This window comes from Martes martes, assembly GCF_963455335.1.
Source record: "Martes martes genome assembly, chromosome: 6".
Taxonomy (NCBI): Eukaryota; Metazoa; Chordata; class Mammalia; order Carnivora; family Mustelidae; genus Martes; species Martes martes.
Window position 1 is genome coordinate 144,962,315 of NC_137893.1, and position 22,831 is coordinate 144,985,145.

General features: G+C 43.0%; 1 pseudogene across 1 annotated transcript in view; it reads right to left on the reverse strand.

The window, feature by feature from the left end:
- Positions 1-8,097: 8,097 nt before the first annotated feature.
- Positions 8,098-22,831, reverse strand: part of LOC308344424 (cytidine monophosphate-N-acetylneuraminic acid hydroxylase-like) — a 29,832-nt pseudogene continuing 15,098 nt past the window's right edge. The window contains exons 3-8 of the transcript in view: positions 21,409-21,481; positions 19,865-19,934; positions 17,970-18,208; positions 16,086-16,202; positions 11,281-11,386; positions 8,098-8,173 (exon numbers count right to left, since the gene is read on the reverse strand). The product of the transcript in view is annotated as a cytidine monophosphate-N-acetylneuraminic acid hydroxylase-like (transcript). The remainder of the gene's footprint in view (positions 8,174-11,280; positions 11,387-16,085; positions 16,203-17,969; positions 18,209-19,864; positions 19,935-21,408; positions 21,482-22,831) is intronic.

A 22,831-nucleotide genomic window follows, 5' to 3' on the forward strand; every position in this document is an offset into this window, starting at 1 on the left:
CAGCAGACTGGTCCAGGCCTTGATGACATCACCCCTGTTGTGGACCCATCCGCAGCAGCAGTCCATCGAAAGTAGAGCCACAAGCCTGGCCATGTGCCAGCACCCCTGACAGGGCCCAGCACTACACCAAACTGACTTCAGCCCTTAGGAGAGGGGAAGATAACCACATATACCAGTACCACTTGGCCCTAGCAGTGAGCTGGGGGCAGACATCTAGTCTGACTGCAGGCCCTGCCCACCAATGAAGGTTGCTCAGGGGAAAACACAGGGAGAACACTCTGCAGTTTGGTGCTCCTGCAGCTCTGGCAAATACCTGATCTGACTCAACGCAAGCCCAAATCAGCCCCAGACTGGCCCATTAACACCACAGGGACCAAACACTGCCCACAACAGACAAAGAGAGCCATTACAGCCAGCTGGACTGAAGGTAGACACAGCTCAGCCGTAACATACAACACACACAGAAGACACCCCTGGTTCTGGAGAAGACATCTCAAGGTTCTGGAGAAGAGGGGACCTTGCACTACAGGGCACTCCAGAACCTCTTCCTCATAAGGCCACTACCTTCAAGAGTAGGAAACACAGCTAACTTTCCTAACACATAGAAACAGATACAGAGAGTTAGACGAAATGAGAAGATAGAGGAATATATCCCAAATGAAAGAACAAGACAAAATCACAGCAAGATTGCTAAATGACACGGAGAAGAACAAATAGGTCCAAAAGAAAATTTTAAGTAATGGTCCCAAAGACATTCACTGAACTAGAAAAGAGTGGAGGATCTCAGTGAGACCCTCAACAAAGGGATAGAAAACATGGGAAAAAACCAATTAGAGATGAAGAACTCAGTAACTGAAATTAAAAAAACTAAATGTAATAAATAGTAGACTAAAGGAAGCAGAATGGATCTGTTACCTGGACAATGGAGTAATGGAAAGAATCAGGCTGAACAAGAGAGAGAATAATAATAATAATATATGAAAATAGATTAAGGGAACTCAACAACACTGTCATCAAGGGTGATGACATTCACATTATGGGGATGCCAGAAGGAGAAGAGAGAGAACAGGAGGCAGAAACTTTATTTGAAGAAATGATACCTGAAAACTTCCACAATCTGGGGAAGGAAAAAGAAATCCAGATCCAGAAGGCACAGAGAGCCCCCAACAAAATCAACCCATGGAGGTCCACACCAAGACACATAGTAATTACAATGGTAAAAAGTAGTGATAAAGAGAGAATTTTAAAAAGCAACAAGAGAAAAGAAAACAGTTACATACAAGGGAAACCCCACAAGGCCATCAGCTGATTTTTCAGCAGAAGCTTCACAGGCCTGAGAGTGCTATAGTCAAAGTGCTAAAAGGAAAAAATCTGCAACCAAGAATGCTCTATCCACCGAGGCTCTCATTCAGAATAGGAGAGCTAAAGAAGTTAAAGGAATTCATCAACACTAAGCCAGGCTTACAAGAAATGTTAAAGGGGACTCTTTGAGTGGAAGATAAGACCATACATAGGAATAAGAAAAGTAGGAAACACAAAAGTACTAAAATTAAGCATATTTATAAAAATCAGTCAAGGGATTCACAAAATAAAAGGATGTAAAGTATAACAACATATATAAAAAATGTGGATGGGAGAGGAGTAAAAATTTAGTTTTTTTTTAGAATGGGTTCAAACTTAAGTGACCGTCAATTTAATACAGATTGCTATATGCAGAAGATGTTATATATAAATCTAATGGTAAGCACAAATCAAAAACCAGTAATAGATATACAAAAAACAGAGAAAAGGGAATCGAAGTGTATCACTCAAGAAAACCAGCACCCATGAGAGAGGAAAGAAAAGTACTACAAAAACAACGATAAAAAAAGAAACAAAATGGTAATAAGTACATACCTATCAATAATTACTTTGTAAATGGACTAAATGCTCCAATCAAAAGACATAGGGTGATGGAATGGATAAAAATGTGAGTCTATCTGTAGGCTGCCTACAAGAGACTCATTTCAGACCTAGAGAGACACCTGCAGATGGAAAGAGAGAGGATGGAGAAGCATTTATCATACACATGGAAGTAAAAAAAAAAGCTGGGCAGTAATACTTCTATGGGACAAACTAGACTTTAAAACAAAGACTGTGACAAGAGACAAAGAAGGTCACTACATAATCATAAAGGGAACAATCCAACAAGAAGATATAACAACTGTAAATGTTTATGTACCCAACGTGGAAGCATCCAAATACATAAGGCAACAAATAACAAGCTTTATAAAGGAAGTAATCAATACTAATAGAATAATAGTAGGGGATGTTAACACCCCACTTACATCAATGGATAGATCATCCAATCAAAATACCAACAAGGAAACAGTGGCTTTGAATGATACATTGGACCAGATGGATCTAATAGATACATTCAAAGCATTCCATCCTAAAACAGCAGAATACATATTCTTTCCAATGGAAAGAATGGAACATTCTCCAGGGAAGAAAACATATTAAGCTACAAGAAAACATATTAAGCTACAAAACAAGTCTCAATATACTCAAAAGATTTAAGTCATAATACCATGTACCTCACAAAGCTATGAAACTGGAAATCAACCACAAGAAAAAATCTAGAAAGAACACAAACACATGGAGGTTAAGTAACATGCTACTAAACAATGAATGGGTCCATTAAGAAATCAAAGAGGAAATTTAAAAAATACATGGAAACAAATGAAAATGAAAACACAACAGTCTAAAACCTTCAGGATATAGCAAAAATGGCTCTAGAGGGAAGTTTATAGCAATACAGGACTACCTCAAGAAGCAAGAAAAATCTCAGTTAAACAACCTAACCTTATGCCTAAAGGAACTAGCAAAAGAAGAACAAACAAAACCCAAAACCAATAGAAAGAAGGAAATAAAAATTAGAGTAGAAATAAGTGATACAGAAACAAACCAAAACAAAAACAGTAGAGCAGATCAATGAAACCAGGAACTGGTTCTTTGAAAAGATCAACAAATTGATAAATATCTATCCAGACTCGTCAAAATAACATAGAATAAAAATCAGAAATGCAAGAGTAGGAACCAAAACTACAGAAAAAAAGGATTATAAAAAATATAATGAAAAACCATATGCCAAAATACTGGACCACCTGGAAGAAAAGGATAAGTTCCTAGAAACATATAACCTCCCAAAACTGAATCAGAAAGAATAGAAAATCTGAATGTATCAATTATCAGCAGTGAAATTGAGTCAGTAATCAAAAAACTCCCGACAAACAGAAGTCCAGGACCAGGCCGCTCTCTCAGAGGTGAATTCCACCAAACATTTAAAGGAGAGTTGATACCTATTTTTACCTTATTTCAAAAAATAGAGAGGAAGGAAAGGTTCTAAATTCATTCCATGAGAATTACCCTGATACCAAAACCAGGTAAAGAACTACAAAAAAAACCCAACAACAACAGCAAGAAAAACTATAGGCCAGTGTTTCTGAGGAACACAGATGTGAAAATCCTCAACAAAACATGAGCAAACTAAATCCAATAATACATGAAAAAAGATTATTCATCATGACCAAGCGGGATTTATTCTTGGGATGCAGGTGTAGCTCAGCATCAGCTAATCAGTCAGTAGGATACATTACATGCAAGTCAGTCAGTGTAATACACCACATCAATAAGAGAAAGGATAAAAAAATGTGATCATTTCAATAGATGCAGAAAAAGCATTTGATGAAGCACAAGATCTATTCATGATAAAAGCCCTCAGCAAAGTAGGTTTAAAGGGAACTTACCTCAACCTAATAAATGCCATGTATGAAAAATCCACAGCCAACATCATACTCAATGGTGAAAAACTGAGGGCTTTATCCCTAAAATCAGGAACAAGACAGGGATGTCCACTCTCACCATTTCTTTTCAGCACAGTACTGGAGGTCCTTGCCACAGCAATCTGGCAACAGAAAGAAGTAAAATGCATCCAAATTAGTAAAGAAGATGTAACAAATCTTTGCAAATGTAGTGGACGTCAGGGCAAGGTGCAAAGGATAACTTCACAGTGTTTGGCTTATGTGATGGAAATGAGATTTGAGAGGGAAAGAGGGCAGGTAATGTGGGGTAGAACGAGAAGGAGGACGGTGAAGTGGACACAGCTTAGATGAGTGAGAAGGAAAGTGAGGACATGTAGGGTCAAGGGTCTTGGTGAAATCAGAGCTGCTGGAGTGAGGGTATTAGAAGGACATCGCTGGAAAGTTGGCATGAAAATACAGATAGACTTGGTGGCAAGAACACAAATCCACATTTTAAGATAATCTTTATTTACTCATCATATACATTTTAACATGCATTCTATTGATATATATTACATTTATTTTTCAGTAACAATTAGAATAATTTACTATATAGTGTAAATCACAAAATAGGATACCTGAATTACAAGCATTTCTGTATAATGTGTGAGGTGAACCAGAGCAATGGAACATCATTGCTGCTAATCTCAAAGAAAAACAGATCAACATTTCCATCACCAAGTGTGAATTTCGGTGTTTAAGGAGATTAACGCCACCCCTGGATTCTTGTATCTTCAGAATTAAAGAGGTAGTATATATAATCAGAAAACCGATTTTGATGTTCACTCAGTAAGAGGTGTGTGTGTGTGCTGTACTAGAAACAGCAACATGTAAAATGGAAATGTTGTGAACAATCACATTTCCTAGGGATAGATTTGCATGGCTGTGCCTTAATCCTGCAAATATCAAAAACTACAGACAGTGGCAGAAAGAGATAAATTAGCTGCCTATCTTAACCACTGAAACAATGGATTTACATGTTCAGAAGAGGATTTCCCCATTTTTTCAAGGTATTGATCTTTATTGTTGATTTTTCTATTGATTTTGAAAGGGTTTTGTCTACAAAGCTTATTTTATTACTAGTTAGTATTCATTTTTTATTAGTCAAAGATTTTTCCATCTGTTAGAATTCATAAGCTGCTCAAAATGGCCAATTTTGTCCTTGAATCAACATCATGTCAGTCCCAATGAAATTTTACTGTTGAGGGAAGCCTCTGAAACCTTATTTTGACAAATGTATGATTTCAACAAAGCTTTCTGAAAAACTGTAGACAGCTCATGAGCCCTCTTACCCAAAATTAATGGACCCTATTTGGGCAATCAATCTATTAAGGAATAAAATAGATTCTTCTTTTACAATTCTATTTGAAGTTTTTCCTCCTTCCTGTTTTCTTCTTTTGACCATTCATTTATCTATTTCTCTTCTTTCTTCTCTTTTTCTTTTTCTTTTTTTTTTTTTTAAGATTTTATTTATTCATCTGACAGACAGAGATCACAACTAGGCAGAGAGGCAGGCAGAGAGAGAGGGGGAAGCAGGCTCCCCGCCGAGCAGAGAGCCCGACACGGGGCTCTATCCCAGGACCCTGAGATCATGACCTGAGCCGAAGGCAGAGGCTTTAACCCACTGAGCCACCTAGGCGCCCCTCTTCTCTTTTTCTAACCCAGTGTTTGCTCCCCTACCCCTTTCTGGTTTCCTCATCGTCCCCTAGAGAATTCGGTCTCCTCTTGTTCTATTTCTTCAATACTTGGATTCAATCTCCTTCCATTAGGCTTTGTTTCCCACAGACGATCTGTTCCTGTGTGGTCATCAGTTCTTTTCCAGAGAACTGGGCATGTAATAAGGAAAACAGAAATGATCTGGCTATGTAGTCACCCACAAACATAAAATATGTGAACATCTCACAAGTGCAATATGTAATTATCCATTCTTGATGTCAGTAAGGTGTAAGTCCCTTTGGTATAAACTTCCGTGTTTAAGATATGGTATCAGTAAATTCCTAAATTTTGTTTGCTTGGCATCTCTGTGAATTAAAGATATTAAGTATAAATCTCACCTTAATACTTTTTCATTTTTTATTGCATTGTTTTAAAGATTTGTTTATTTTAGAGAGCACGTGTGCGTAGGTGCACGAGTGGGGGGAGGGGGAGAAGAGGGAGAGAGAGTCTTCCGCAGGCTCCACACTGAGCACAGAGCCCCATGTGGGGCTAGATCTCATGACCCTGAGATCATGACCTGAGCTGAAATCAAGAGTCAGACACTTAACCAACTGAGCCACCCAGGTGCCCTGAGACAAATTTTTAACCTTATTCTTCAGTTTGAATTACATAGCCTTTGAGGCTTCAAGATCAGCGGGAATATGAAACTGGAACGTGAGCTGGACTACAACTCTTTTCCCAGCTTTTGCCAGATTCACCAAATGACCCTGTAGGTCACAGGATGTTTCTGTTTATTTCATCAGACAGAGACGGTCTGTGTTTATCCCTCACTTACCAGGTGCCACTCACCCTCTCAGAAGAAGTACCTGACATGTGACCCAGCCCCGTGAGGTAGCTGTTCCTATTAGACCCACTTCACAGATGAAAACTGGACACACAGGGAGGTCCACTAATTTGCCCAAGGTCACACGGTAGGTGACAGGGCCAAGGTTTGAACTGGAGAAGCCAGACTCCAAGTCTGAGGTGCCGACCTCCATGCATTATTGCTTCCCCGATGCAACAACTTCAAAATGCACACGCTGACCTCCTGACTTTGGTACCTCCATCTCTGCTCCTGTTCACTCACCCGCTTACACAGAAGCATTCCAGACCTTCTCTCTGAACTGCTCCATCTCAAGACCTTGAATGCTTTCTCCATCCATTCCTCCTTCCCTTCCATGCCTCCTGGCTTTCCTAACTCCTGGACATGCTCAGCGTCTCCACTGAGCCCCCCTGCCTCTACTCTCCCAGCGCCACTCATGCTTCTTCTCTGCTTCCCTTCTCTGTCACTCCGGGAGAACTTGCCAAGGCTCTAATCTGCCTTGCATTTTTCTTCCTTTTAACTTCACCCACTCCTTCCATGTGGAATATTCTTTCCACCATCGCTCCTCCATTTCAGCTTTATGAAGAACTTGACCCAAACTCTGAGCCACACTCCGAATACCACCTCCCCTCCCCACTCAAAGACTACCTTTTCCAGAACATTCTTCTTGGTCATTTCAAAAAGTCAGATGTAATCTCTCTTTCCACAGTGTTTGTAACACAAATATAATCTACCTTACAATCCAGTTATACGTGAACTCCCTTGGCATCCCTTCTAGTTTACGATCGTCACTGAGAAGATCTTGCCCAGTGCCTTGTGCTAGACTGGAGAACAGAAGAAAGAACTAGAAGATGAAACAAAGAACTTCACAACTGAAAAAAATGTTCTACTTTGAACCTTAAATTTACTGGTAAGGACACTGATGCCCAGCTGAAGAGGCAAGTCATACTGAAGGTGGGAGACAGAAATTCACTGATCCTTCCTCCCTTATTGCTTACCATGAATAAAGACACGTGTTCTCTGGGCTCTGTGCTAAGCACAGGCAAAAGTATTTAGTTTTAAGAAATTCAGAGTCTACTGACCAGAAAAGAAAACAAATTATTAGGACACAATGTGATGGGATAGCTGTTTGTGGGATAAATAAACATATAAATAAACGCATGAGTACAAGAATTCACTATCTTTGTAGTAATATTATGCAATTGTTCTAATAGTAAATATGAGGAAACATAACTTTTAATTCAGTTAGTAAAATTACATCCTAAGTGGTAGGAAGAAATGTCAAATAGAATTTGAGCCAGATAGGCTGATCTTCATCAGCCTGAAAAAGAGAGTGGTCCACTGCAAACGGAGAGGTGAGGTTTTCCATCATACTCTGGTTTTAGCTTTTCTCCCTTTGGTTTTTGTTGCTGCTTTGCACGTATTCAGGATTTAGTTCTGAACGCTCACACTACCTGGGATAATTTCTATCTTGTTTATTAACTGGCTGTGTGGTCACCTCAACCAGAGAGAAGATTCTATGGTCTTGGACGGGACACACCTGCTATTCATTTTGTTTACTTATTTTTAAACTTGAATGTTCTTGTAATGTTAGCTCTTCTCACTCCCCTGAAAGTTAGATTTTCTGGCAGGCATGATGCCTGATTAATTTAGACGGCAGAGAGAATATGAGGAGGATTCGGTGAGGGGTGTCTCCCAGATATCCAGGATGCCTTACCTGGGAAGCTCAGGTCTGCTCTACCCACAGTGCATCAGGAAGGACCTCCAGCTGGGCGGTGTTAGAGACAGTTTGATTTGAAAATGGTTGCAAAACCTGTAAAAGAGATAAAGCAGAGAAACACGTTTTGGAAACTTCGTGACCACTGTTTGGCCAGGTTCTGTCTGGTATCTGGTACTCGGGCCCTCTGAGGAAGGTGCTTCCATACTGTTTCAGCTCTCTGTGTAGACTAGCATTTTCAGTGTGCTGAATGCAGTCCCTTCCAACAGGACAACTGTGCCTTATTTTTATTTTACCACGATGTGCCTTGCTTTAAGGAATTCTATGTGAAAATAAAGATTTATGTTCTGTAGACAAAAGCATCAGAACCTGGTACTAGTAAGGGTGCAGGTGAATTAGTCCTCACCTCTGTGTATCTGGGCGAGGAAACTGGCTTGCTGAGCAACGAAGCCTAGGCACTGCACACGAGCCTGAGACATCTGTCCCCGCCCCCTACCCCCGCACGCACCCTGAGGAAATCAATGGAGAGTGTGCAAGACACATCTACAGGTTAATTTGCCGAATCAGAATCAGTTTCGAATAGTGAAAAGTTAGAAATAGCTTACAGGTAGATCAAAGATGGTTCGGTAAACAGGCAAGTACAAAAGTATGTATGACTCTAGTTTTACAAAAAGTGCATGTGTACGGGCTTGCAAACTAAAGGGAAAGATTAACCAGGCACCAGGATCTCAACGGCTCTCTTGGGGTGGTGGGTTTATTCATGGTTTTAACTTTTTTTTTTTTTAATTTATTTTGAATTTAACTTTAAAAAAATTTTTTTAAATAACTTTTCTCAAATTTTCAATAGAGATATATCCTTTTTAAAACCAGAAAAATAGTCAATAAACTCACAAATCTCATTTGAAGAGAAACAAAAACAAACTAGGCTGTGGCTGTTTCCCAAGATTCATTAAGGAATCCTCTTACATATACAGCCTGCATTATCAAAACAATAGAACTAAATAGTCTTTAGCATCAATATTCTAGAAGCTTCCAAGAGGAAACTGTTTTCTTAGGAAAAAATAACCTCTCGAGTCTCCCCAAAAGTTGCTTGAATCCTTTTTTTCCAGAACAAGAAGTCAGGTGTATGTTCTGTTGAAAATGAACAAAAGTTAAAATGTTTTACAACCATTACAAAGTTTGAGGTTTGGGGCACCTTGCTGACTCAGTTGGTGGGCCTGCGACGCCTGATCTTGGGGTTGGTGAGTTCAACCCTCACGTTGGGTGTAGAAATTACCTAAAAATAAAACCTTAAAAAAAAAATTTGAGACTGATCTGTGTGTCTCAACACAAGGGATACCAAAGACACACTGATGAGTTTAAAAAAAAAAATGCAAGTTATAATCGGAGAAAGACAACTATCATATGATCTCTTTGATATGAGGAAGTGGAGATGCAATGTGGGGGGGTTGGGGGGATGTAGGAAAAGAAAAAATGAAAGAAGATGGGATCGGGAGGGAGACAAACCATAAAAGACTCAATCTCAAAAAACAGACTGAGGGCTGCTGGGGGGAGAGGGGACGGGAGAGGGTGGTGGGGATATGGACATTGGGGAGGGTATGGGCTATGATGAGTGCTGTGAAAGGTGTAAACCTGGCGATTCACAGAACTGTACCCCTGGGGATAAAAATACATTATATGTGGGTGCCTGGGTGGCTCAGTGGGTTAAAGCCTCTGCCTTCGGCTCAGGTCATGATCTCAGGGTCCTGGGATCGAGCCCCACATCGGGTTCTCTGCGCAGCAGGGAGCCTACTTCCTCCTCTCTCTCTCTCTGCCTGCCTCTCTGCCTACTTGTGATCTTTCCTCTGTCAAATAAATAAATAAAATTTAAAAAAAATACATTATATGTTTATTAAAATAAATTAATTTAAAAATGAAAAAAAAAACGCAAGTTATAGAGTGTATGTACTAGGAGAACATTTAAAAAAAAAAAACCAGCAATAACAAACTTTTCCCTCCGACTATATGGGACATTTTATTGAGAACAACTCTATTTAGAGGAACGTTGATATACTCAGAAACAGGCCTGGGACACTATCCACTGAGCTTATTCAGAGTTATCAAGAGTTTGCCAGGGAGAGTGGGTGGAGGGAGAGGCAGGAAAGAGAGGATTTTGTGGGAAGGGTGGGGAGATTATTTACTTTTTATTTTACAAGCTTCAACATTCTTTACCTTTTCTAAAAATAATTTTAAAATATTCATAAGGTAGTAAGTCAGAAAGAAAGAAAGAAAGAAGAAAGAAGGGAAGGGAAGGGAGGGAAGCAGGGGGAGGGAAGGGGAGATAGATTTTAAGACATGCCTGTGTTTGCAAGCTCAAGGCAGAGCCAGAGGGTAGGTTTTCCTTATTCACAATTAAATTCCTGCATTTTTCAGAAGGTCAGTGCTAAAGATAAGAAATGATTCTCCCTCTTGGTGATTCTTTTGCAAATATAAAAATAGCAAATGAGCCTTTTTGACATTTCAGCTCAAATGTCCCAATTATGATTTTTTTAATTAAAGATTTTATTTATTTATTTGAGAGAGAGAGAGAGAGTATGAGCAGGGTGAGGGGCAGAGGGAAAAGAGACTCCTTGCTGAGCAGGGAGCCGGATGTGGGGCTCGATCCCAGTACCCCAGGATCATGACCTGAGCCGAAGGCAAAGGCTTAACCAACTGAGCCACCTAGGAGCTCCCCAAATACAATCTTGAAGATGTACACAATTTTGTGATGAGAGACTTACACAGTTTTGAAGTGGAGGCAGGCAGAAACTCAGTGGGCCATTTCCCTTTACCAACCAGTCCACCAAATTCACACAGGGTTGGGCACAGGCAAAAATGTCACATGGGGAAGAACTGTCTTCATTGATCATAGCTTTGTCACATAAACACCGCCCCTCATTCTTCTCTTGGCGAATACACACCTTGCCTCTACTAATGTCCTTTCATCTCCTATACTAAAAACTACTTACAGAAGGGACTGAAACACATCCGTATGAATGTACAAATGACTTGCCTAATCAGACTTGCTCTTCACAGGTTAACAAAGGAATGAAGCTCGAATGGTGGAATCTCACATATCCATCAGAATCTGGGGGCACAGTCAGGCCCTGACTCTGCTTATATAAACCCATGGCCTATGCTATAGTGCTCTAGCATGTGACAGGCATTTCAGACTTAGAGATAACGATATGTCAGGATCCCGCTGCAGCCAGGTTGGAATCCTATATACAAGTCACCCCGGAGTAGACTGTTATTCACCACGTGTGTGACGAGGTCAACTTGGCTCCGGAACTGAAACAGATATGGACTAGCTAGCCGGGGTGACCCAGCCAGCACAGAGTATCAGTTCCTCATGTTCCTGGGAAAAGCAGCTACCTAGGACAGCAGGGGCATGGACAGTCGTGGAGAAAAGTCAAACAGAGTAGATATCACAGGCTAGGGAGAGAGAAGGGACCGTGAAGGCTCCAGAAACTGAAGGAAGGAGAATAGGAAGGGCTCAGGAGCTGGGGAGCAGGCCCAGAGGCTGAGAGCACAGACTGAGTCCCATCGCTGGGTTCAAATCCAGGCTTCAGCTGTGGGAAGTAGACAACCATTCTATACCCTGGTTTTTCTCCTCTGTAAAATGAGGATAATGGAACATTCGTCAGAGGCTGTCACGTGGATTAACAGAATTAGGACTTAAAAGGAGGCCTGGTGCTCGGTAAGCTCTCCGTGAACATACGCACTGCAGTGCTACTCTGCAGCTGGAGTGTTAAGTCTCCTTCCAGAACATTCAGTGACAAAGCAGAGGGGGCAGCTAGAATGTCAACTCCTGACATGGAACCGTGGGCTACTCAGAGGAGAAGACAAGTGGGGGTGGTGCTGAGTGTCAGCCCCACGCTTACTGATCAAGTGACCTTCACCTGGCTAAGTCTCTCTTACACGGGGCTGTCATGAGGACAAAATGGTATCATTTATAAAAAGGAGCATGAGGTCGTAAGCAGGGACAGAAGGCTCAGATCAGACGTGGCTTCGATAGTTCATTAGTACTCGTGTTAAAGTTTACCAGGAGCTTTTCCAGGGCTGGGCATCAGCATTCCCCCCGGGGAAACAGCACCCAAGTGCTGGCGGAGGCCAACTGTCATAAATGACAGGTTCTTAAGTGACACAGAAGGGTTCGAAGATGGGCACTTTGGATTTATTCTCTGGCCTGCACCATTCCTGTACAACCATATGCATCGTGCACTAAAACAGCAGACTGAGAAAACAGCACCGTTTGGTCAGGATGAGGCTGCCCCTCATAAGACATGGGATCTGGATCTAGCTCCTCACGGTGGAGGGGAGATGGCCTTTCTGACCCTTCGTTCTGGAGAAGAGCACACGGGAGACTAGGGGATGGGACTGAGAAATAGAGTAGAAAATGGGAACGTCTGGGTGACTGATTAGCTGTGGGGATGAGGGGAAGGGAAGGGTGAAGGGCGACCCCTGTGTGTCTAGTGTGGCTCAAGGTCAGGGGTCAGTATTGCCAACAGTCCAGAAACGAGGAAAGAGCAGTTCTAGAGAAGGAAGAGGATACGCTGTATTTTGAACAGGTTGAAAAGGAGGTACCACGGATTTGGAATCTGGGTGATGACAGATCTAGCGGGCAGCGGACAGTAAAGAATCACCAGCATGACCGTGTTGTAGGGTGGGATGTGTGGGTTTTGGAGTCATTAGCAGAGAACTGGTAGCAGCCGACGAGGTCACCCAGTTAGAGACTCAAGAGGAGGAGTGAGTTGAACACGAAGCCCTGGAGGGAAACGAGCTTTTAGGGATGCCTGGAGAGAGACCCCAAAAGAATGCAGAAGGATAGTCAGGAAGTGAAAAAAATAAGGGGTAGCGTCATAGGGATGAAGAAAACACTCAAGGTCAAAAAGATGGGCTGGGTGGCTCATTCGGTTAGGTGTCGGACTCTTGATTTCGGCTCAGGGTTGTGGGATCGAGTCCTGTGTTGGGCTCTGCGCTCAGTGCAGAGTGTGCAGGAGATTCTCCTTCCTTCTTCCTCCGTTCCTCCCCCCACCCCACACTCTTTCTCTCTCTCCCCCAAATGAATAAATAATTTTTAAAAAGGATGCATACGCATAAACGTGTCTTCTGTACACATCCAGGCCCAATGAAAATGTTCACAACACATTTACACAGGTATGAACTGTCAGAGAACAGGAAGCAAAGCGAGTCACTGATAAGAAGGAGACTCCATCTGACGTGAACCTGGAGAGCAGGCTGAGGAGTGGCAAGTAAAGACAGAGTCTGCAGGACCCCGGAGCATGAGGGGAGGGTGTCCACACGTGCAGGGGGTAGAGGCGGGCTCCCAAGGACGACCGTGAGGACACACAGTACAGTGTACATCAAACAGCTGGCCCCTTTCTGTGCTTCTGCACTGCTCTCACCACATACCTTCAGACAGTTCTCTGAGTAAATGGAATCAGTTTTGAGGGGAGAGCAAGGGCAGGTGGGATCCTTGTGATGGCCCCGAAGCAAGGATCTCCACACTTCAGTACTACGGAGACGCCCAGCCTCACAGCTGTCTCCTCACCTCCAGACCTCACACCTGACCAAGGACAGCCTAGCCCGCTGCACAGTCCCCTTTTTAAAAACTGAATTAACTTTCTGCTAAGTTGTTGATCTGGGTATTTCGCATAAAAACCCAGACTTCCAAGTTCTCTGGACAATTCAGAGCAGCTGGAGCTACTCAGCATGGCCGCCTTCCAACCAGGCACGTGCTCTCCACAGCTCCACTCAGCTCTCCGGTGTACGGGATCTGCCATGAGCCAGCTCTGAGCATGGAAGCAGGTAGTCCCTGCCTTTAAGGAAAGCCTGCTGGATGACAAGTGCTACACATACACAGAAGATCAGTCTGCGGTGAGCAACACCACACATGAGAAGGCAAAAGAGCAATGCCCTCGGGTGTCAGTGGACAGAGATCTGCCAGCCAGCTTCCTGGGCTCAGCTACACTGTCGCACGATGGGAGGCAGGGAAGTATTTCTGGTTTAGCTCCCGTGCACCCTTTCTGGGCAGTTATAAGCAGAAAGTCTGAAGCAAAGGAAGCTTAGACCTGGGTGGGGTCTGGAGGCAGATAAGGGATGTAGCGGGGTCAAAGACTTGCAGCCCACCTACAGGAGCCCATCCAGACTGGGGCAGGAGAAGGAGGCTGACTACCAGAGCCGTCCATCTAGGACAGAGGGAGAGGTGGTGAAATAGAAAATATACTTAGGAGTTTGAAAAACTCATGGTTAAAAAAAGGTAGCATGAGAGGGCTCCGGGCGGCAAGGAGAGGAGCTCTTCCCAGGGCAGGCCTAAGCAAACTTCACCGTAAGAAATCTCACTAAAATCCCGGCAGATAGGAGCACCCAGGTGGCTCAGTCGGTTAAGCATCTGCCTTCAGCTCAGGTCATGACCCCAGGGTCCTGGGATGGAGCCCCATGTCAGGCTCCTTGCTCTGTAGGGAGACTGCTTTTCCCTCTCCCACTCCCTCTGCTTGTGCTCTTGGCCATGCTCTTTTTCACAAATAAATAAAATCTTGAAAAAAAAAAGTCCAGGCCGATAAAAGCACCAAAAGCCACTTTACGTAGTGCCAAGTATGCGGCAGTCATGACAATTCAGCCCGCGGTACATTTAAGTCTGCAACGGAGCTGCTGTTTGCCTCACCTGACAGATGCATTATGAAAAGCTGTGAAAAAGTGACTTTCGGTTAAATATTTCATATGAACTTGTGAATCAATAAAAGTCCAAAAATGATCTCCTTTAAGGCTAACAGATACCTTAATGTATAGATTTGGTGAATCAGATTTGAGAAGCAACTCAGTGGCTAATATGTAGACCCTGGAGCTGGACCACTGAGGTCAGTCCTCCGCACCATCGCTTGCCAGCTGGACATCAGGGCGAAGTCTTCATCTACAAGTGGGGAATATAGTGACACCGTGTCCATAAGGTTGTTGTTGAATAAGTGACGTATAATTTTGTAAAGTGCTTTGAGAATGAGCTATGTAAGCATTTGTTAAATAAAGCAATACATTGAATAGATCCATTTTGCTTAAAATGGGTGCTTCACATACAGTTTTCCTATATGTGAAAACCTGTTTTTTTAAAACCCAAAAAGCAGACAGTAGGTTATTGACTTTACTGAAGCTTTAGACTAGGATTCTCTTCAATGGCAAGTACTTGGCTTATTATCAAAATACAAGTCAAATTATTAAAATGTAGTTTACTGCTATAATTAGGTAGCATACATTTGTATGGCACATGTAATAAATTGAAGAGCGGCCTGTGTATCCTAAGTTACCTAATGGTTGTTAAGTTACATTCGTATAGAATTGAAAATTACAATGCATGCTCACATAATTTATTAGTTATTTAACTATCGGGGAAAAAAATGGCAGAATGGGAATACGCCCCATGGAAGGAGTAAAGAAACCAAGGCTGAGACAGGTGAACTCACTCACTCAAAGCCTGGGATCAGCAGGGATGGGGCACCAGTCCTAAGGTGGACGCCCCGGAGCTCTTCCCTTCCACCTCAGTGCCACAGGTGAGGGTCTGCTCAGCACTGGAGCTCAACCAGATATCCGCTGCTGTATGCTGACTTAATTCCCTCTCTACGAATGCCCACTGCGTTCGGGGAAGGAGGTGCCACTGGAGGCCAGGGAAAAGAGGAGGCCAGGGAAAGGAGGCCGAGTTGGAGGCTTGCAGGTGTGGAAGGCACGTAAGCAGCTCAGCTGTTTGGAAGCAAACATGTAGAGTCTTTGCGACTGACTCAAAGAGAAGCAAGTATGGACTTGAGTTCATAATTATGTTTCCATATGGCCTCACTACTTGTGACAACTGTGCTACAGTAAAGTAAGATGTTAACAATCCTCAGTACTATCGTTACAGCTTTTCTGTAACTCTAAAATCATTCTAAAGTAAAAAGTGTATTCGGAAAGGCAGGAAGAAAGGAAGACCAGAAGGAGCACAGCCTCTGGACTTCCTACTTACTTCCTCATACGCGTGTTCCCAGCTCGGGCTTTCTTTTGGAAAGGATAAAGGTAGAAAGTCAACCAAATAGTCATATCCTCCAGGAAAAGGGCCGAAGTCCTCCTCTGTTTCAAACATCTCTGCAGACAACAAGACGGTAAAGGGAAGAAGCATTATTAATCTGGGGGTCAGGTCTTTAAAAAATTGTGTAAGACCCAAACTTCCTTAAATGACAGCAGTTACTTGCAGGTAGGATAATTCTTTCCCTCAGTCTCCCTCTCCTGAACCGATAACATTCAGATCCTAGCCTTCTACACAAGCAAGCTGCAACATATCAATGACTTCAATCAAATTTACAGAGAAGATTACCATTATCTTGAATGCTATTAGGAATGAAACACCAAATACCAGGGTAAGTTTGCAGATGATGGAAGATATAGAAAATGCAATGTTTTTCATCATTATATTGCAGCTGAACACACATAGTTTTGTCGAAAATTCCAAATATTTTCTCTTTTTCATACTAATTGTACAAAGGAAAATATCATTTAGATCGATGTTTTCCAGGTCTCTGGATTTCAAAAACAATTTCCTAAAAAACATTTGGGAGCTAATACAAACACCTATGCAGCGTCTCTGAACAAAACAGGGGATTGGGGTCACAGATTCCCTCCCTCGGTCCCCTCCCTGTGCACCTGAAAATCCACTTATGACATGACTTCCCCACAAAAAACTACAAATAACATGCTGAAGCCTTACCGATAACATAAAACATTGATTAACACATGCACTTTGTACGTTATATGTATTATATACTGCAATCTTACAACAAAGTATAAGCTAGAAAGAACATGTTGAGAAAATACATTCACAGTACTGAACTGTTAAAAAAATCTGCTTCTAAGTGCAGTTCAAACCTGTGCTGTTCCAGGCTCAGCTGTGTTTTATTTTGCCAGGTGAGGTCTTAAAAAAATTTATTTCATCTACTTTTATGTCATTAAGGGAAGAATGCTTTAACACCTCAAAAATAAAGGGGACCTAATCTCGGAATAATGACAATTCATCCCAAGAAAAGAAAGCTGACAGCTCTGTGACCACACCCATCAGGATACTCAAACTCATCTCACCACTGACCAGAGACCCACAATGAGCCCTGGGGGAAGGTGTTTGGGAATCCCTGCTTTCACAAACAGGAAGAACCGCCTGGTATTACTGTCCTGGGGTGGAAAAGTAAACCTGGGAATAGTCCTCACTCTGAGGATTCCTGATCCTTGTCTCGAAGAGTGAATGCCGTCTGCTTCCTGACGCCGTCCTTAAGCTTTGCATCCCCCGCGGCAAACTAAGCCAGATCACATACACACATGAGGAGCTGCTTGCTCAAACTCTGTAGGCCCCTGGCCTGTTTCAGGCACCTCTTCCTCTCGCATCTCTGCACTCTTAGTACTTACTTTGCTCCTGGATACACCTGCAGCTTCAGTGACCAGGCTGTAACCCGAGCCACTTGGCTTGTGAGCTCCGTGTGCACGTGTTGGAGCTAATTTGTGCAGTTTGGTTCTTGCCTCAGCTGCCGATAAGAGGTGCCTGCTTCTGGGTCACCCTGCTCCAGGTCACGACCGCAGCAGGTGGGGGGTACCTTCCAGCCCCACGGCGTGAAGAGTTCTTTCTGCCATGTCGAACCAAACACCCACAGAAACACAACATGGTGATGTGAGGGAACTGAGCTGGACTTGAGGGAACAGTCCCGAGATTTTCAACAAGGGGTTGTTTATCTCATGATCACATCTGCTCAATGAAGCAGTTGGTAGGGCCTGATGTTCTTGAGAAACAAACTGGAATACTACGGGGGAATTTCATGTTGCCATGATATAAGAAAGCAACGACAAATAAATTATACTCATGACATACCCTGAGTACTGGGTTATAATCCTTAAATCCTGCCCACGTGAAGTACTCTTTTATCCAGGATGAGTGAGGAAATATTTCATCTCCTACAGCAGCATTCATCTCCTACAGATATGGTCCAAAGTCCTAGGAATCCGTGTAAATTCTGGTCCTCTCTGGAGGCTCGATGATGCCCTTGTTTGAAGACACAAAGGTGATAGTTAGTCGTACTGTGACAATGTTCATTCCCTGGTGACTGATGACTGTATTACAGTTATGCAAGATGTTAACATTAGGGAAAGTCTGGGGAATCTCTCTATTTTTTGCAGCTTTTCTGTAAGTCTAAAAATATTTAAAAATTACAAATTACATAAAATTTTTTTTTTTCAATCACTGGATTCCCTCTTTAGTCCTGGCAGGAAACCTGGGGCTATGGAAGCTCTGTGGCCACATACATATGCACTAAAGAGACCTTTTCCTGTAGGAGCTAGAAGGGTAATGAAGTTTATGGGAGAAGAAAGCCAAGAGCTCCACACTTCTGGGGCAGCTCCCTCCTGCACCCACATGAGCAGCGGCCCTCGATGTCTGTTTCATGCTCAGGAAGCATACTAGCCGAGTACGTGTGACCCTGTTTTGGATGCCTTTGCCTATCCAAGTGCAAAGTGGCCAAAGTGCACTTTGCAAAGTGCCAAGTGCAAGTGCAAAGGAAATCACAGATGACCAATGACAAGGGCATAACCCACGTGCCAGGTGGCTTTGACGAGGGACCCGGTCAGAGCGTAGGGATTCCACAGGGCAGAAAGGAGGGATTCCACAACGGCGCAAAGACGCAGAGCTGAGAGGACTGTGAAAGAAGAAGGCAACAAACAAGGAAGGCAAAAGTTAGAGCTTAAGTATCAACAGTCAACAGACGAGTAGCTGTCATACCACCTAGATGATTGGTAGGCGTCCCCCCAAACCACCTCAGAGGACGAGTGAGGGGTGGGGCCTCACCCTCTGCCTGTACCTGAGCGCTTGGTAATTATTTTGTGTGATGGGTTTCCGAGCCAGAATACAGTTCAAGCTAAAAAGTCCATGTCTGGGGGGGAAATGGGGGAAAAAAATCCACTGATTTGGATCCTTTTGATTCAAGTAGCTAAATTTTAGAAATGCTGACTATCATGTGCTCACATTTATTTCGTGGATGTCTGCTCATGGCTGTCCTGTCCCCCTCCCTCCATCAGAATATAAGTTTGATGGAAGGGACAACCACGACTGGCTTGTAGACAGGACTCAACAAATATCTGTTGAGTGTCTGAATGGTTTTAGCCTGGCTCTGAGGAAGATCCAGAATTCTGTGTCTCTTCTAACACGCAGTCCTCTTACTGTACTAATCAAACCACAGCTGATACAGACAGACGGGCAATTTTATTCTGAAACCCAGTGGGCAAACAGAGCTCTCTGACCTCCCCAGAGTTCTGCCCATCCAGTGTGAAGAGGGATCATTGCATGAAACATGGAATCCTGAATCCTAGAAACAGAATAGGATGTGATCTGGGTAAGGGAAGGGTAAGGAGGGAAACAGGCACCCGTCTAGTAAATATCTAGCAAGTAATGGTAGATCTCTAGGTTCCACTTCTTGAAACAACACTTTCAGCCCATTGTTTTCCCAAAGCGACAGATGTGCTGGTTTCAGTAACAAATCACTTACAGAATCCTAAAGCGTCTATCTTCTAAATTGATCTCAAACCCACTTCTGCAACTTGGTGTCCCATCTCAGTTTAAAGGCTCACTCATTTCTTCCCAGATAAAGCCACTGTCTCCCAGCTGAGCAGTCCTCCCAGCACGTGGTCCTCTGCAAACTGAAGTGGTATCTTGAGGACACAAGGCAGTGATGTTCCTGCTTTGCTTTATAGCTTTCTCAAGTGCTGTTTACTCACAGACAAGTTCCCCAGATGGTCTCATGGAGGCTTTCTGACCCCGGGCCCCCCCGGGTGGCATTCGGCATTCCTGCATCATGAGGGAAGGGCGTTTCCACAGCTGTATCCCTGTACCTAGTATGATGCCTGTACAGGTATACCAAAGGAGCTCAACAAATCATTTGTGAATGAAGGACATACATTTATTCACTTATTCAAAGTATCTGCGTTCACCAAACTCAATATACCATTTACACCTCCGGTCACCAGCACAGGCCATCCTCTGACCAGAATCTGGAGTCCCTCCCTACCTCCTCTGTCTCTATCACCCTCTCCCTCTGAGCTACTCCACTGGTAACCCTCTCCTCACCTCTGAGACCTAGCTCAAATGCCGAAGATTTCAGACCGAGCTCTTCTTGACCAAACTTACTGTTCTCCCATCCCCTCGTCCCCTCACAAGGAAGAGTTAAGCACTTAGTCTTCTTAAGTCCCTTTCACTCTGTCTCATGACTGAGAATCCAATAGCCTCATTTTCCGGTTACCCAAAATGCTTTGGTGATACAAATGCAGATTCCTGGGCCTCAGATCCACTGAATCAGAGTCCCTGGGGGTGGGGCTCAGGATCTGGATTTAATCCAAGTTCCTCAGGTTATTCTGATAGTCATTAAGGTGTGAGAATTACTGCTGTAGGACGCATCTGGAGGACTGGATCAAGAAGATGGGGAGCAAATGTTGAATGATGAAGGCTCTTGAATGCCCTACTAACACTGGAATAATTAAAAACCTCTCTTAGCCTTGACCGGGGGACGAAAAACTGCTTTTATCCTAGAGGCGCCAGGGAGATCCTAAAGATACTTAAGCAGGGAGGAACAGAAAGAATTTTGCATTTTAAAAAGGTTACTCTGACAGCTATATAGAGTGGGGACTTCCAAACTTTTTGCCTATGACTCCTGTAAGCATTAACATTTTTTATCAGGACACTGGGGGTCCACCAAAGGTACCTGTGAAACCAAAATTTCCTGAAATCATACATACCTTGGTTATATGCAATGTACTCAGGTATACTCTATTCTGTTTGGTTCAACTTTGTAAAAATGAGGGTTGTAATCAACACCATTGATCATACGACCCACCAAAATTCACCATGGATTTTGATCAGTAGACTAAAACCAGCTGGCACAGAGGATGGATCAAGGGAAAGCAGGGGTGGAGGCATAGACCAGTCCAGGGCCACTGTGGGGATCGAGGTTAACCACTGTGAGATGAATAAAGGCCATGGCCGAAAAGGCTAGAGGCGAGTGATGGATTTATGGGGGATTTACGAAGGAGAATGGACTGGATTCAGCAATTGGTTTGACACAGGAAGTCAGCAAATGTCAAAACCAACTACACGGTTCACACTGACTTTGCCGGGGGGAGGCTGACAGCAGGTGTGCCCCTGGTAACTGTGAGCACGGCTCTCTACCATGCCCAGGAGGTTTCTATGTAAGGATGAGGGACTCACGGTTTCATTTGGCTCAAGACAAGTATTTATAAAAATATACGACTGTAACAGTAATGCTAACTTTTCTTGAATTGCTCTTGATAAGATTATTAAGTTCATTTGAGTCATTTTTGATGTTTGTTTCCTTAATATACCTGAGAAATAAGAATATGCCCAGGTAATAAAGCAATTTATTCTCAGATACACAGTCTAATTAGAACAATGCCAGAGGGGCACCTGGGTGGCTCAGTGGGTTAAGCCTCTGCCTTCGGCTCAGGTCATGATCTCAGGGTCCTGGGATTGAGCCCCTCATCGGGCTCTCTGCTCAGCGGGGAGCCTGCTTCCCCCTCTCTCTCTGCCTGTCTCTCTGCCTAGTTGTGATCTCTCTCTCTGTCAAATAAATAAATAAAATCTTAAAAAAAAAAAAGAACAATGCTAGAATTTTTTTCTTTTTTCTCTACATTTCCACTTCCCAGCCCCCTCTATTTACCTCCATGGAAAAACAAAGACTATACTTGGCCTAATGTCCCTATGTAGGGAAGAATAATTAGTCAAAGAAATTGTTTTTAAGTCTACTTTGTTTGTACTTTGTTTTTAAGTATAATCATATGGTGGTTGGAATTAAAGTTAGATGTGCCAAAACCAACTATTTTAAATAGGCGGGAAGAACTCTTGTTTTTAATATTAAATATATACAGGGCTAAATACTACCAGGCAGGAATAATACTAAGTGCTTAACATGAACTAGTTAATTTTATCCTCACAATACTCTAATGAGATAGCTACTATTAATGATCTCATTTTTGAGAGAAGGTAACTAAGGCTTTGTAGGGTCAGATGACTTGCCCACGGTCACCCCACTGGACAGCAGTACTCTCCCCAGCTCTCTACCCCACAGCCAGAGCTGGGCTGCGCCTTCCTGGGAGGCCCCAAGGAGGAGCTTCTCCCCAACTTTGGGGGCAAAGTCTGAAAAGCCAGGAAGCTGGCCCTCATTAGACTTTGAATCTACACCTTGATCTTGGGGTTTACAACCTCCTGAGAAGTAAATTTCTATTGTTTATAAGCAAAAAAAAATTTTTTTTAAATAAAAGTCCCCTCAAAACCATCAAAAGTCTACCTATGTTAAAAGTACACACATGTTCAGTTAAACCCCCTCCTGAGACCTAGTCTCTGTGCTGCCACTGATCATAGCTGAGCATCTCCCATATTCAATTCCAAACCACAACCTTTCTGGACATCACCATTCCAATGTTATATGGGAAGAGGGTGGTGGTGAATTGGGGCAGAAAAGTGGAGATCCATAGATAAGGCTTTGTCACTGTATTTCATCGGACATGGGTTATGTAGACAGACATTTCTGGTAAAGGGAATTTCACTTTCTTGAGCTACAACCTGGTTACTTAGACTGGATAGATAATTTTAGTCAGACAGACAAATACAAAGCATATGCAAACATTTGCACTTCTACAGCATCAGGGTGACGTACATTATCTATGACCCGAGAA